Below are 14,680 nucleotides of genomic sequence, written 5' to 3'. Positions count from 1 at the left end.
TATTCCATATGTCAAGGTGCCTTATTTGGAGGTATCATGCCTGAGCCCCATCATGTCCTCACATTCTATCCCTGTTCTGCTGGCCTTCCTTGGAGAATTCCAAGCCTCCCGAGCATGCTGGCCTGCCACTTCTTTTTGGTCTCCCAGCCTCTTGCGATTTGTCACAAATTTCTAGACTTGGATGATGCCCTTAGTTTGTGTTCCCTTTCTGCACAGCCCCTCCCCGCCCCACAGTGTATCTGGAGACGTTTGGGTGCAGCAAAATACTGGCCTTTACTTTGCTAATTACATATATGAATGGCCATTGTCTCTTTCCTTGGGGTTGGAATATTTTTCTTTCAAGAAAAGGAAGATTTTTATCTCCCTCTTTTCCCCAGTAACTTGTCAGTAATGGCAGAAGTAAGACAATGAAGATGATGATGTTAATGCCAACATCACTTCCTCTTGTGTCATTCCCACAACCACCCTGTCAGAAGGTTTTTATGTTCTTTAATATTTAACTAATTTATATACATAAATAAATTATATATAAATTATATAAAGTATAATTTATTAATAATAAATATTACTTAATATTTAATGTTATTATACTCCTTTTACACACAAGGAGATCGGAACTAAGAGAATTGGAGTCGCTTGCCCAAGATCACATCACTAATATGCCTTGGAGCTGGGACTGAAACCCAAAGCAAGCTATCTACAGAGCCCCAACTTCTAACCACCAAGAAAATAAAAAGTAAATATTTACAAATATAATTTTAAAAGATCCGTTGGGCCATGGTCTAATGCAAATTATAATTGCTTGGAAGTGGGCACGTGGGTGGCTCAGTCAGTTGAGCATCCGACTTCGGCTCACGTCATGATCTCGCGGTCTTTGGGTTCGAGCCCCACGTCAGGCTCTGTGCTGACAGCTCAGAGCCTGGAGCCTGCTTCGGATTCTGTGTCTCCCTCTCTCTCTGCCCCTCCCTCACTCACGCTCTGTCTCTCTCTCCCCAAAATAAATAAACATTTAAAAAATAATGCTTAGAGGGGCTACAGACTGGAAAGAACTTTAGGGATTCCTTTAATCCACACCCTGAAACTACTCTTTCCTACAACTAGACCACGGGTTCTTTAATAATTACTTAGAATTCTTAAATGTGTGTCAGATTGAAGAATTTCATTAATCTTCGAATACTTGTTGTTTTCTATTAGATTTCTTTATTAAAAAACCAAAACCCAAGTTTTATTTATTTAAAAAAATTTTTTTAATGTTTATTTATTTTTGAGAGAGACAGAGACAGAATGCGAGTGGGTTAGGGGCAGAGAGAGAGGGAGACACAGAATCTGAAGCAGGCTCCAGGCTCCGAGCTGTCAGCACAGAGCCCAACGCAGGGCTTGAACTCACAAGCTGTGAGATGATTCCCTGAGCCGAAGTCGGACGCTCAACCGACTGAGCCACCCAGGCACTCCCAAAAACCCAAGTTTTAATTTTCATTTAACTGCAGTTAACGACCCCATTATAATTTCTACTCCTCTAAATTGTGTATTAGCAGTAACATTTTTAACTCCTTGATGGTTTTAGGATACTGGCCATATATGTGGGATTTGCATGAATGAGCACAAAAATAAGAATATTTAAAAGATGCATTTTCTGGCTTCTGTGTTGTCAACATTTGGAGTAATGGTTTATTTCCCACCACCTTGTAATATGTTTTGTATTCTGTACATTAGTTCATAAACATAGTACAGGCAGCATGATTGATACGGACACTGTCTGGGAGACTCAGAAAGGAAAGAAGAATGAATCTCGTCTTTGCTTGGAACTTGGGGTCGTTATTGAGGATGGAGGTCTGGTACATGAGTCTTCCTGGGCATCCAGGAACAAACTGTTGAGGTGTTTTCCATAATTCACTTATACCCTGGAGCCAGGGGTCTTGATGAGTCAGCCACTCGTCTTGGAAAATGTTCATGATGACCCCACCCAGACACTCCTTCGATGTTATCTATTATGCTGGAAGACTGAAAAGAAATCATTAACTCCTTGACCTTGACAAGGAGGACATACATTATCTGTTCTGTAAGGCTCTGTAAGGCACCGGTGTAGGTCCTGGGAAAAAGAGGAGCAGGAAAAGAAGTTTTTCATGGGGTCCCTTTAGTTTCCCCATCTCAAGTCCTTTCCCGGGCCCTGTTTCCATGTTGGGGATTGGTGGTGGTGTGCACAGGGACTTCTCTTGGCCAGGCCACAGTAACATGTCTTGGTGACTGCTGATGTGTTCAGGTGCACATGTTTGTTGGTCTCGTTTTGTGTAGTAAAGGCTATTGCTAATGGAAATCTCGGAAGTCAGAGCTGCAAAATTGGTGGGCACAGGTCAAACTCTTAAAAGCCGTTAGAGTGCTCGACAACTAATTCTGAAAATCTTGTGTTAAGGTAAGTTGGTCTTGAAATGGGCTAGGTTGACACCACATCACCCACCAACCTCCAGAAAATTTCTGTGCAACCCGAGTACACTGTAGAACATTGCACAATCCCCAGCCCAGCGGCACATCCCTTTAGGTGTTCCTTGTGCTCCCAGAGACCCAAAGGTTTAGCTAGAAGAGATGGGATCCTGAAGTTAAGCTGTTAAGTTGTGCCACCTTCTGGCACACCTGCTTATGTCTAAGAACTATAATCCCAGAAGCTATAAATATCGACAACAGTGGCAAAATCTTACTGAAAACAACCTATAATTATGGTTAATTATGGTGGCCATTATGGAGAATACTCCAATAAGATAAGATCATTTAAGAAGTAGACCTGAAAGCAAGGGTTACCAAAGTAAGCAGAATGGGATATCTATTTTCTTTTCTTTTTTTGGTAATGTTTATTCGTATTTGAAAAAGAGAGGGAGAGACCAAGCATGAGTGGGGGAGGGGTAGAGAGACAGAGACAGAGATCGAATCCGAAGCAGGCTCCAGGCTCTGAGCACAGAGGGCTCAAACTCATGAGCAGTGAGATCATGACCTGAGCCAAAGTTGGACTTTAACCAACTGAACCACCCAGGTGCCCCAGGGTTCCCTATTTTAATTGGCATTCAGGGACCTCCAAAAGATTTCAAAATTCTACAATAATTTCACTGAAAGACTCATTGCAAAGACTATTGAAACGTTAAAGAAATAAAAGGTGCTTAAAACAAAAGACTATTAAGACTGAGGCACAAGACTGATGTAACTCCTTCTGTTCCCCTCTATTCTGTATTTGAGTACTCATGCCCGTAATTCTCTGAACTGCCTTTGCACTCTGAAGAGACTATTTTTTAAAAATATTTATTTATTTATTTTGAGAGAAAGAGAGAGAGCAGGGGAGGGATAGAGAGAGAGGGAGAGAGAGAGAGAATCCCAAGCAGGCTCTGTGCTGTCAGTGCAGAGCCGAACTGGGTCTCCATCTCACGAACCGCAAGATCATGACCTGAGCTGAAACCAAGAGTCAGCGGCTTAAGGGACTGAGCCACCCAGTGCTCCTGAAGAGACTATTAAACAGTTACCTTTTAAAATAAGACTAACCAAAGCTTCAGGTGTGCCTCTTCAGCTATCTTCCCCTCTTGGGATAAAGGCTGAACCAAAAACCATAGTTAAAACATTTCCTAAACCGAGAGAAGATCCTCAAAGTTTTTTAGGTGGATTACCTCCTAAGATGAGTGGTTTGATAGAAAAGGCAGAAAATAGAGTGGGAGGCCAGAATCCTGACTGGACACGTGATCATAGCAGAGCACTTTGAAAGGACTTTGGAACTAGACAAAATTATGAACAAATTCTGCCCGTGGCCTTCCAGATACCCCCATATCTACCCTCAAAAGAGGGCCTTTGTATGGGCCCCTCTAAGGGATGATGAAACTCTGAGGGATTTTCTGTTAAGCTGCTATGTTATTCCCTTAAACAGCCAAGGGTAAGTAAAATTAACATTAATGGTGAGCCTTGCCAAATTTTGGTAAATACTGGAGCTAAACTCTCCCTGTTCAAAAAAAAATTTTTTTTTAACATTTCTTTGTTTTTGAGAGAGAGAGAGACAGAACATGAGTTGGGAAGGGGCAGAGAGAGAGGGAGACAGAATCCAAAGCAGGTTCCAGGCTCCGAGCTGTCAGCACAGAGCCCGAAGAGGGGCTTGAATTCACCGGGTGTGTGAGCATGACTTGAGCCGATGTTGGACACTTAACTGACTGAGCCACCCAGGCATACCTCCCTCTCTCTCTCTCGCTTTAATAGATTTATTTTGAGGGAGGGTAGGGGCAGAGAGAGGGAGAGAGAGAATCCCAAGCAGGCTCCATGCTGTCGGTGCAGAGCCTAGTCTCATGCAGGCTTCATCTCATGAATTGCAAGATGGGGACCTGAGCCCAAATCAAGAGTGGGACATTTAACTGGCTGAGCCACCTAGGCACCCCTACACTCTCCACTTTAAACCCAGTTGGAGCTTGCAGATGGGATCCTGGGAAAATTGGCAGAAGCCATCTAAGGGTGAGAATTCTTACCAAAGTCAACTGTCTCGCATCTCTGTAGTACCCAATGGAGAGAGAGAAGAACATTTTAGCACCTTCTTTGGGGATACCCCTTGAGACCCAGGGATTGTTCGATCTTGCCAGTGATACTTACTGTGTGTCCTGGCTGAAACCTGACAGGATATTTAGAAGTATTTTTTAAGTAGCTCTATGGTCAGAGGTTGGCCAGATTAGAAGATAGTATATAGAGCCTGATGGGAACGTTTTTTTAAGGTCTTCTTTTACTAAGCTAAATTGAAACTATCAGAGGAAAAGAAAAACATTTTGAAACTTTTCTGAATAGATTTAGTAAAACATACCAAAGACAAACAGCTCTAAACCCAGAGCATAGACATTTTTTTATTTCCATTTTAGTTGGAAATCCTCTTCCTGATAGAAAAGAGCAAATTGAAGGTAAGGTGGTTGGATGAGTGGATTCACCTGTGATAGCATTTAAATTGTAATTCTTTGAGAAATTAAACTCAACTCTCCTTATCATGCATGTCTTTGCAAAACCAGAAATGTGGCTTCAGAAATAACCGAAAGTCCACTTCTCCTTTTTACCAATCCCCAAACCTTCCCCATTTATCTAAAATGGCTTGTAAATATTATAAAACTTCTGGCCTTAGGGAACAAAAGTCTTTCTTGGAGGAACTTGAATTTTTCCCCTGTGCCCTTGAGAGGTGAATGTTTTACTTGGTTTTCTCTAGGAACTCTTATCTAGACCATTCCCAATTCCTAAGACTGAAGGAAAAAGGTTGGATATGGGGAGCTTTTTAAAAATACAAAACCTCTTGGAAGCTCCCTTACCCAAAATCTGGTCCTATCAGCTTCTATAAGATTACTTGTCAAGGTCAAATGTAATTTTTTTTTTTCTTTTTTTCTTTTTTTTTTTTTTTAAGGATCAGACTTTGTGGTCTTACTGAAAGTTTACATTTTAGTATTCTAGATGTTTCCTACATGGTCTATCTCCTCAGTCATTGTCCATGGGACCCCGAGTAGCTGTAGGAACGTGCAGGTTGGCCCTATCTCTGACGTGGAAAAGGAATGTGCATCATGAGGCAGAACCCTATATCCATGTTAGACAAATAGAAACCTTAAGTGTCTTCCCCACAAATATTAGTACAAAAAGCTTTTGACATCTGAGCAGGTAAACTTAACTTATTCCAACTATTTTTTTTGTAAGCTAGTGAGTCTTACCCTTCTCATGGCTAAAACTTTAGAATGAAAACTAAAGGGTCTCTGTTTGCATTTGTATGTTTATTTGTGTGTGTGTGTGCGTGTGTGTGTGTGTGTGTATGTGTGTGTGTGGGGGTGGATGTGTATGTGTGTTGTAGATGTATGGTACTTTCTAGATAGTATTGCCAAAGTTAATTTGTAAAAAAAAAAAAAAGCTTAATTGGCGTAAAGAAAATTGTTTGTATGAATTAAGTATTCCTAAGACTCTCAGAAACATAACAGAAACTAGCCCAAATATTTTTCCAGTTCATGTGACCCAAGACTACCTTTGGTAAATAAAAGTTAGTTTAAGTTTTTTGTTGCTGTTGTTTAGTTAAAATAGGCATGTTTTCAGAGTTATCAGCATTTAGTATAAGAGTTCTATTCTGGGTTTACTAGAGGTCAAATAAGTTCTCACTATCTTTTACAAAATTTGTCAGCAAAAAAAAAAAAATAGCTTGGGAGGGTGGCTGACTTTGTCTAATGTCTCCTGGAGTTTTGCTCAGTAATCAAAACATAATTGTTAAGAACAAGTGAATTAAATAGGTGTAAGGATCTATTTAGTAAGAGGCAAAGAGTTGAAGCATAAGAGTTTTCTAGGTGACCTTTTCAGCAATAATTATGTTGTATAGTATGCCTACTTAAAAAACAGATTCCAAAATCTTTTCGGTTACTTGACACTTAAAATTTTGCTAAATTAAATTAGATAATGAGTTAAACTCATTGAATATCTAGATCATTTCCAAATAAAAGAAAATAGTGACATATTAATTACTGAACATATGTTTACCTACTTTTGGTTTCACTTTACAAAGGAACTAAAGTATTTGGGTCTATTAGTAAAGGTGTTTTGTGCTGTACTGAAAAATTGTACTGCAAGGAAGCATATGCTTTGAGAAATTAAGAAATGTATTCATAAATTTACCAATGTGAAGAATACTGGTGTAACAGTTTGCAATAGTTAACTCCTTTATTTTCACCAAAAATTAAGGCTTTTAAGGGTTAAGAAATTTAAAATATGGGAACTATTAGAAATAATAAGGACAGCATCTTGATATGCAAGGAAGGTAGGATGTGTGTTTTTGGTGAAAGAAAGTATGAAGAATGGAAATCCATTTTTGTTGAGGGAAAAGAAAGTAATTTTATCATACAAGTGAGGCTGGTTATTTCAGAATAGGAAAGAGGAAAAACATAGGACAAAATCTGAATGTAAAAAAGAAAGTTGTAGCAGGTTTGTTGCAAAAGGAATCTTGAGGAAAGAATTTTATGCATGGGCAAGCTGGCTGAGATTAAAATAAATTTATTGGAGTAACAAAAATGAGTTTTTATATCAAATCTAAACTGGCACAGTGTTAGAATTTGGTTTTCTGTCTGTTAAAAGGACAACACTTTTTTTTTTTTTGACTATTGGTCTGCTCTTGATAAACAATTGTAAAGGATTTTACCTTTTGTTTTTGTTTTACTTTTTAAAACTTTATTTAAATCCAAGTTAGTTAACATGTTGTGTAATAATGGTTTCAGGAGTAAAATTTGGTGATTCATCGCTTACATACAACACCCAGTGCTCATCCCAGCAAGTGCCCTTCTTAATGCCCATCACCCATTTAGCCCCTCCCCCACCCACCTCCCCTTCAGCATCCCTCAGTTTGTTCTCTGTATATAAGAGTCTCTTATAGTTTGCCTCCCTCTCTGTTTTTATATTATTTTTCCTTTTAAGTAATCTGCCTAGAAAACAAAGATTTTGTGTCTTATCAAAACAATTTCCTATATTCCATGCTGTCTTTATTAGTTTCTTTGGTTACTTAAGAAAACTGAAACTTGACTGTTAAAACAACTAGGTTTTGTTTTGTTTCATTTTGTACAACTATATTAACTTTCTGTATTTGCCTGTGACGTCTTTGTCACTTCAGTCAAATGGATAATTAAGTATTGTTTCACAGTGACCCATGATCCTATTTGACCAAGAGTTTTATATATATATATGTAAAATATAAAATATAAAATATATATTTTAGAGAGAGAGCAAGCAGGGGAGAGGGGCAGAGGGGGAGAGAGAGAGAGAGAGAGAGAGAGAGAGAGAGAGAGAGAGAGAATGAATCTTAAGCAGACTCCATGCTCAGTGCAGAGCCCCACTAAGGGCTAGATCCCATGACCCTGGGATCATGACCTGAGCCACAATCAAGAGTCAGATGCTCAACTGACTGAGCCACCCAGGCACCCCAAAACCTTTTGATACTATTGACAAAATTCCCAAATACCCCAATTCTAAGTGAAGTCCTTTTGGCTTGGAAGTAACTTTGGGATTTTTGCCAGAGGGGCCCTAGAAAATCACAAAAGATTTGTCTTTTTCTCCCTATAAAAAGAGAAATGTTGGGATGCCTGGGTGGCTCAGTCAGTTAAGTGTCCGACTTTGGTTCAGGTCATGATCTCTGGTTTGTGGCTTCAAGCCTGGCATTGGGCTCCGTGCTGACAGCTCAGAGCCTGGAGCCTCCTTCGGATTCTGTGTCTCCCTCTCTCTCTGCCCCTCTCCTGCTCATGCTCTCTCTCTCTCAAAAATAAAATAAAGTAATAAATAATAAATAAATAAACAAAAAAGAGAAATGTTAAACAAAACAAGCATATTTGATATGTTAAGTTACATGGGAAGCATTGTCAAATGAAAAGTAACACTACGCCTTCTTTATGTTGTATTTGTAGAGGTATACATAATCGATGTTCCAGAAATCATGTGGAATTCTTGGAAGTCTAATATGAATGTGATCAGTCAGAATTCCAGTTATTATTTTAAAATCTTGTAGATCACAAAAATAACTACAATTCCCTATCAAATGAACTGTCATCAGGTCTTTAACAATAGACATTTTTCAGTCTTTGTCATTTTAAGAGAGTTCTTGTTTAACTCTGATACTTTTGCAAAAGTGTTCCTGTAAAAGCGTTTCATCTCCAAGGAAATTCATGGAAAGGACTTTGGCAAGTACAAGTTTCTGATAACTTTAAGATCATAAGAATAACTGGGTAAAAATTTCCAGAACTAGGGGAAAAATAGATTCAAGAAGAACGAGGGTCCATTATATGGGCTTGAATGAATTGAGGAGGATTACAACTTTTTATGGCTTTTTGTTTGAAATATTGCTGGTTCCTTAACGTTTTTTTCTTCCCCAGGTTTTAGGAAACCTTTTCTCCTAAAAAATCTATGACTTCCAGCAACATGGGAAAGAACATCTTTGTAAACAAAGATGAAACATGTACTTTTTCTCCCTACCTGGTCCCTTCAGAATTCAGAAACTCTTAAGTATTCTTTTCATGGTGATATAGTTAGTTATTTGCATAAGTTCAATAAAAATCTATTCTCCTTGTAATAGGACACATTGGCTATATTGCCAAGGCTTTGACTGAAATGTTATATTCGAGAGAGATGTGTATAGATTCAGATATGACCAGGCAGCTTGTTAAACTGGTAAAAAAAACCAAAAAATAAAAACAAACATTGGTCTACTGTCCTGTTTATAGAGTTCCCAGCAGTCTTACTAGGTGAGCAAGGAAGATCACTTCCTGTCAAGCCCACGAACCTCAGGGTATTTGGGGGACCACAGGAAGAGAGGAATTTACCCAAACTGTAGGTATTATAAATAAAATCTAATGGAGAATCCTTGGCTTGGCTTCCTGGCCTCAGAGGCTTTTAAGAGTTCAAAATGAGATTCCTTATAAAAAGTTCCAGCAAAACAGTCTTAAAAAAGAGCTTGTATCATTATTCTTGTTGTACTTCTGTAAGTAATCTGACCAAGTTTAATACAAACAAATTAGTTTTACTGTGATTATCTTGGTTAAAAAAATGGGGAGATGTAAGAGAAAAAAATCATGTGTGCACCATATAGATACTAGATTTTAGTCCTGTTAATTGTCTTTGAGGGGTTCTTAATCACCTGTGAAATGGACTAGATTCTGAATTCTTATCGTTTCCTTGAGTATCTGGCAACCACTCTCCAAACTAACATTTCTGATTTTCTCCCACCCTTCTGATTTGGAATCACTAAGAACAAAGTCTGCCTTTGAATCTCCTTGGAAGGGACTCTACAAGCCTTCTTCACTATCCAGATAGCAGCCAAACTTTAGGGACTTGAACCTTGGACCCACATCTCCCAATTAAAAAGGGCACCTTCAGAGTCCAGGAACTACAGACCAGCTACAGTGCTCAGAATCAAACTGATGAGAAAGACAAGTAGCTGACATCAATGTAGATCGCTTCTGCCCAAGACACTGGATCAAGACTTCTAGTTTAATCCAATGGGAATCCCTTTCTTCTTTTCTATCTTTCTTTCACTCTGGCCTGGGCATGGAATGATGCCACCATCGTCAATACCCAGGCCATTGCTAAGCAGGTGGGATGGGGGTGTGGTAACCTTGCAGACTGCTGATTTGTCATCAAAAGCTCTGACCTGTCCATGGTGCTAGAAGTAGAATAACCTTAGCAGGACTGGTTTGTGCTCTGACAGGATTTATCTTTGTCTGTGGTGGCTGTCACCTCCTTGGGCCTTTGGATGCCCAGATAGCTGGCACACAGCTGGGCAGTGCCCCTAGTTGTTCACAGACACCTCATTGGTTGACTTTCCTGAATTTACATTAAGTTAGAAAGGACGTACCAGGAGGCTTTCATCATTCAGGATTTGCTTCCTTTGGTGGTCCCTGTTTCCCCAGGTAGGAGTGAATACAAATGAGGCTCTGATAAAGAATCTCTGGAAAGTATTGCAGAATCTGCTGCCATAGCAATAGTTACCAACAAAGATCCTTAGACTCACTGGCTAAAGCTGTTTTTGTTAAAGGGATGGCCTTTGATTATCTTTTATCTGAGCAATGAGGTGTCTGTGCTGCAGCCAACACCACAGCTGTACCTGGATTAGCATTTCTGGGAAAGTTGAAACTCAGCTAAATAAGATCACTGAACGAGCCACTTGGCTTAAGAAAGTTACACCTTCAATAGGGTATTTCTTTGACTTATTTGCTTTTGATTGGTTGGGTCTTGGGGACCATGGCTCTGAAGTGCACTCCAGACATTGGGAATTGCCCAATTATCCTGCTTACAGTAATCATAACAGTCTCCTTGGCATGCTGTGTTTTCTCGAAAGCTTTAAACACATGTTTGCAACCACTAACCACCAAGCAAATGACCTCCCTACGACTAGACTGTCAGAAAAGGAACAAAGAGAAAGACCAACTTAAAATGTGAACCTGAAGTCATGATCTGTAAACACCACAGAGATTTAACCAAAAAAATCATGACCTGTGAATACCATATAGAACCAACAAAAATTGTGAGAACTACAGTGTGGTGGCTGAAAGCAGCACTAATGCTTCACATTGTGATCCCATCTCTTGGTTGAGCTTAGAGTCTGATCAAAAGGGGACAATTGTTAGAGAGAGAGAGGGAGGGAGGGAGAGGGAGAGAGAGAGACGGAGACAGAGAGAGAATAGGTCCAAAATGGAGTCAATTGTGCCAAGCTCTCCTCACCAAACCGAGACTTAATAACTAACCTAATTTCAGTTTCAGCTTCTCCGAGCTTTGTGAATCTTAACCAGTCAGTCTGGAATTACCTGGTCAGCACTAGTGAAGTAATCTGCTTGGTAGACCCCCATCAGCCCCTAAAGGATGACCTTGCCTGAAACAATCCACTCTTTACTAGTGACTTCCTTGTCCTGCCCCTTCTGGCTTCCATTTTGTACAACTCTCTTGGAGCTCCTTTTTATTTGTCAGATGGGGCGCTGCTCCATTTATGAATCATTGAAAAGAGCCAATTAGATCTTGAAATTTACTTATTTGAATTTTGGTTTTTTTTAAGACGCTAAAGACAAATACACATGTTTGTGGGGGGGGAAGGCCAGTTATGGAAGGTTATTAGTGAAAACACAGTCAACAAAGGTAAGGTTTGTTACGCAGATTTCAGTCCCTGCCTTCTCCACTGACAATAGTTCCATAATTCCTTGTGATTTCAAGTCATTCTTTTCTTCTAGCTAGGGGGACTCTCAAACATGGAGATTCCCTTTATAAAAGTAAATTTCCCACGAGGAGGGTAACTCTACCACGTTTTCAGAGCTCCTTCTGTGTCTGCAGTTTCTTGAAAATAATCAGCCCAAAATAATCTTTACGTCAAGGAGGAAATATTTTAGGGTAGCAGTTCTGCCTCTGCTGCCTTCAATTCATAAATGGAATCATATCGTATAGATTTTTGTGTGTGTGTTGCTTCTTCTGTTTTATTGAATTTGTAAGATTCATCTATGTCGTCCTGGGTAGCAAGAGTTTGTTCTTTTACTTGCTGAGTAGTCTGCTACTCATAATATACCATTATGAGAATATTTCAACCATATCACTCTACTGGTGATGGACAACTGGTTTATTTCCAATTTGTATCCATTTTGAATAAAGCTGCTGTCTGCATTATTGTGTAAGTCTTCAGTTGGACATATACACTCATTTCTCTAGGGTATGTAGGTACATACTCAGAGCTGAAACTGCTGGGTCATAGTGGTAGTTTTAGGAAGAGCCACCGTGTCATCTTCCAACCTGATGGTGCCAATTGACACTCCCCCCCCCACCCACAGCAATCAGAGTTCCATTCGTTCCAGATCCTCACCGACACATGGTATTCTTTGATTAAATGTAAAGGCTATTATTTATTTTTTCAGTCTTCCATTCACTCTTTTTTTAAACATATTTTTTTAAGTTTATTTATTTTTGAGAGAGAGAGAGAGCATAAGTGGGGGAGGGTCAGAGAGAGGGGAGCACAGAATCGGAAGCAGTTTCCAGGCTCTGAGCTATCAGCACAGAGCCCGACGCGGGGCTCAAACTCGCAGACCGCGAGATCATGACCTGAGTCGAAGTCGGACGCTTAACCGACTGAGCCACCCAGGTGCCCCTTCCATTTACTCTTAATAAAAATATTTATTGAGCCCTTATAGCATAGCAGGCATTACGTGAAGTAGTATGGTATGTGTGGAGTGGTATGGTGGAGTATAGCCCTTAGGTTAAAGCAGTGTGTGCTATGGACAAGACACTGTTTCTGCTGTCACAGGCCTCATACTCAAGTTAGGGGCCCACAGACTGGTGCAACACATATTATATGCGCATGTACAATGTAGCCAGCCTTTTCAATGAAGAGGACTATTGTTTCACACACCTGACATCCAGAGACAACAAAGCCTCCTTGATTGGTGGAGCCAGCAGCTTGATGGTCACACCGAGGTCTCAGTTTCTTTCTAGATCCCTACTCTGGTTTCTAAGGTATCATTTTCTTCCCAAGTCTGGTTCCCCTCATGGTTTAAAGATGGCCGTTATAGGCATTGTGATTCTGGGGCTCCTGTTCAGTTCCGGTGCAACAGAGAGGATTTGTGTCCCAGCATTCTGATCAGGTCCTGAGATCGACCCTGTGTTTGAAAGAGGGGAGGATTGAGTTTACTCTGGGGTGGGGAGGGGAGAGTTGGGGGAAGGAGGCAAGAAGAGAGGTGGCTACCCAAATAAAATCTGGGTGCTATTAAAAAGGGAAAGATGGGAAGTGTATTGGGTGGGCAATCAATTGTGTCCATTATAAGCAAGAAGTCTTGACTTCTGAGTTTCTGGACTTTGAGACACCCCTTGCCCAGGTTCTAGACCAGCACTAGGGATTCTGATTCAGTGGATCTGCATTTCAACACATCTCCCCTGCTGATTCTGGTAATGAGCCCCTTTTGAGAACCACAAGAGTGTATGACATTAGAAATTTTAAAAATATTGTTTGTGAATTCTTTTCCCTGATAGCAATAGTACATGTTCATAACGTAAAATTTAGAAAATACAAAACATACAATAACAAATTCAAAAGAATTTTTTCCCCCTCGCACGGGGAATATGTGTATTTCCTAACTAAGTATAGTGTTTGTTAAGCGCAAGTATTGAGCCTGAGCTTTGAAAAATCTATTGTGCTCCTTTATGATGAATGCTTTACATTTCATTAGAATTCTTCTACATCTTCAGAGCAATTTTGGGATCCTCGCCAACAGCTAATGGTCCCTCTGTACTGTTAGCACACGGGGACAGAAGAGCTTTGTCATGTCATCACCAAGACTGGCTTTATGGAGAGAGTCGTTAATCAAGGCAAGCAGGACACTTTGCAAATATCCAGGCCTGCAGAAGATGACCATATCAATTGAAGACACTTGGGTCTGGGCGAATCTGGATGTGACTCAGCCTTCCCCTGCAAGTGACTGGGCTTCAGCAATGACATTACTTGAAGGACTTCTCTGTGGTTTAGGCTTTATCTTTGTATTTGCATGCCTTGTTGAAGATTGGCTTCTGGTCCCACAGTTGCAGGTTCAACTGCATACCTGACCTTTGGTCTGGAGGGACATTTGCCACTCCCAGCTCTGTGGACAACCCACCACTCTTGCCTTTCCAGGACTGTGTTCACACCCTGTTGGAAGGGAGTTTAATAAATGCAGGGAAGAATTTGTAGTTGTGTTGGTTTTTCAAAGGAGCAGATAATGGTAGCATAAAATGCTCCAAAGTCCTACAACTTTCAAAGTCTTAAGAAAGATTTCTGGAAGTCATTTTACAGTCATAGAGTAGATCTTTCTTTCTTTTCTTTCTTTCTTTCTTTCTTTCTTTCTTTCTTTCTTTCTTTCTTTCTTTCTTTCTTTCTTTCTTTCCATTTTGTTTGTGCTGTAGATTCTTCTGAGAATCCTAGGAATGCTATGAATCCTTTGCCTATCTATCTATCTATCTATCTATCTATCTATATCTATCTATCTATCTATCTATCTATCTAATATCAATGTAATTTTTGGCCTATCTCTGGACAGGTTAATAGAGCCCAGGCTGAGAAATGTCATCCCTTGGATGGGTAGATAAAAAAGTGGACTCCTGTGTTAGGCTACCATAATTTATTTGCCTGCTCTGTTACTTGTATGATCTTTAGCAAGCTACTTAATTTCTGTTCCTCAATGTC

The 14,680-nt window shown here is 40.0% G+C and overlaps 1 long non-coding RNA gene across 1 annotated transcript; it reads right to left on the bottom strand.

Moving 5' to 3' along the window:
• Positions 1-1,653: 1,653 nt before the first annotated feature.
• Positions 1,654-13,116, bottom strand: LOC109251363 (uncharacterized). The gene is made up of 2 exons (XR_002073485.2): positions 12,878-13,116; positions 1,654-2,329 (listed from the first exon to the last, which is right to left on the bottom strand). It is a non-coding gene; the product is annotated as an uncharacterized LOC109251363 (long non-coding RNA).
• Positions 13,117-14,680: the final 1,564 nt, after the last annotated feature.

This window comes from Panthera pardus, unplaced genomic scaffold, assembly GCF_024362965.1.
Source record: "Panthera pardus isolate Hobbes unplaced genomic scaffold, ASM2436296v1 HiC_scaffold_16, whole genome shotgun sequence".
Taxonomy (NCBI): domain Eukaryota; kingdom Metazoa; phylum Chordata; class Mammalia; order Carnivora; family Felidae; genus Panthera; species Panthera pardus.
The sequence above is the reverse complement of the archived record's forward strand: the minus strand, read 5'-3'. Positions and strand labels throughout refer to the sequence as shown.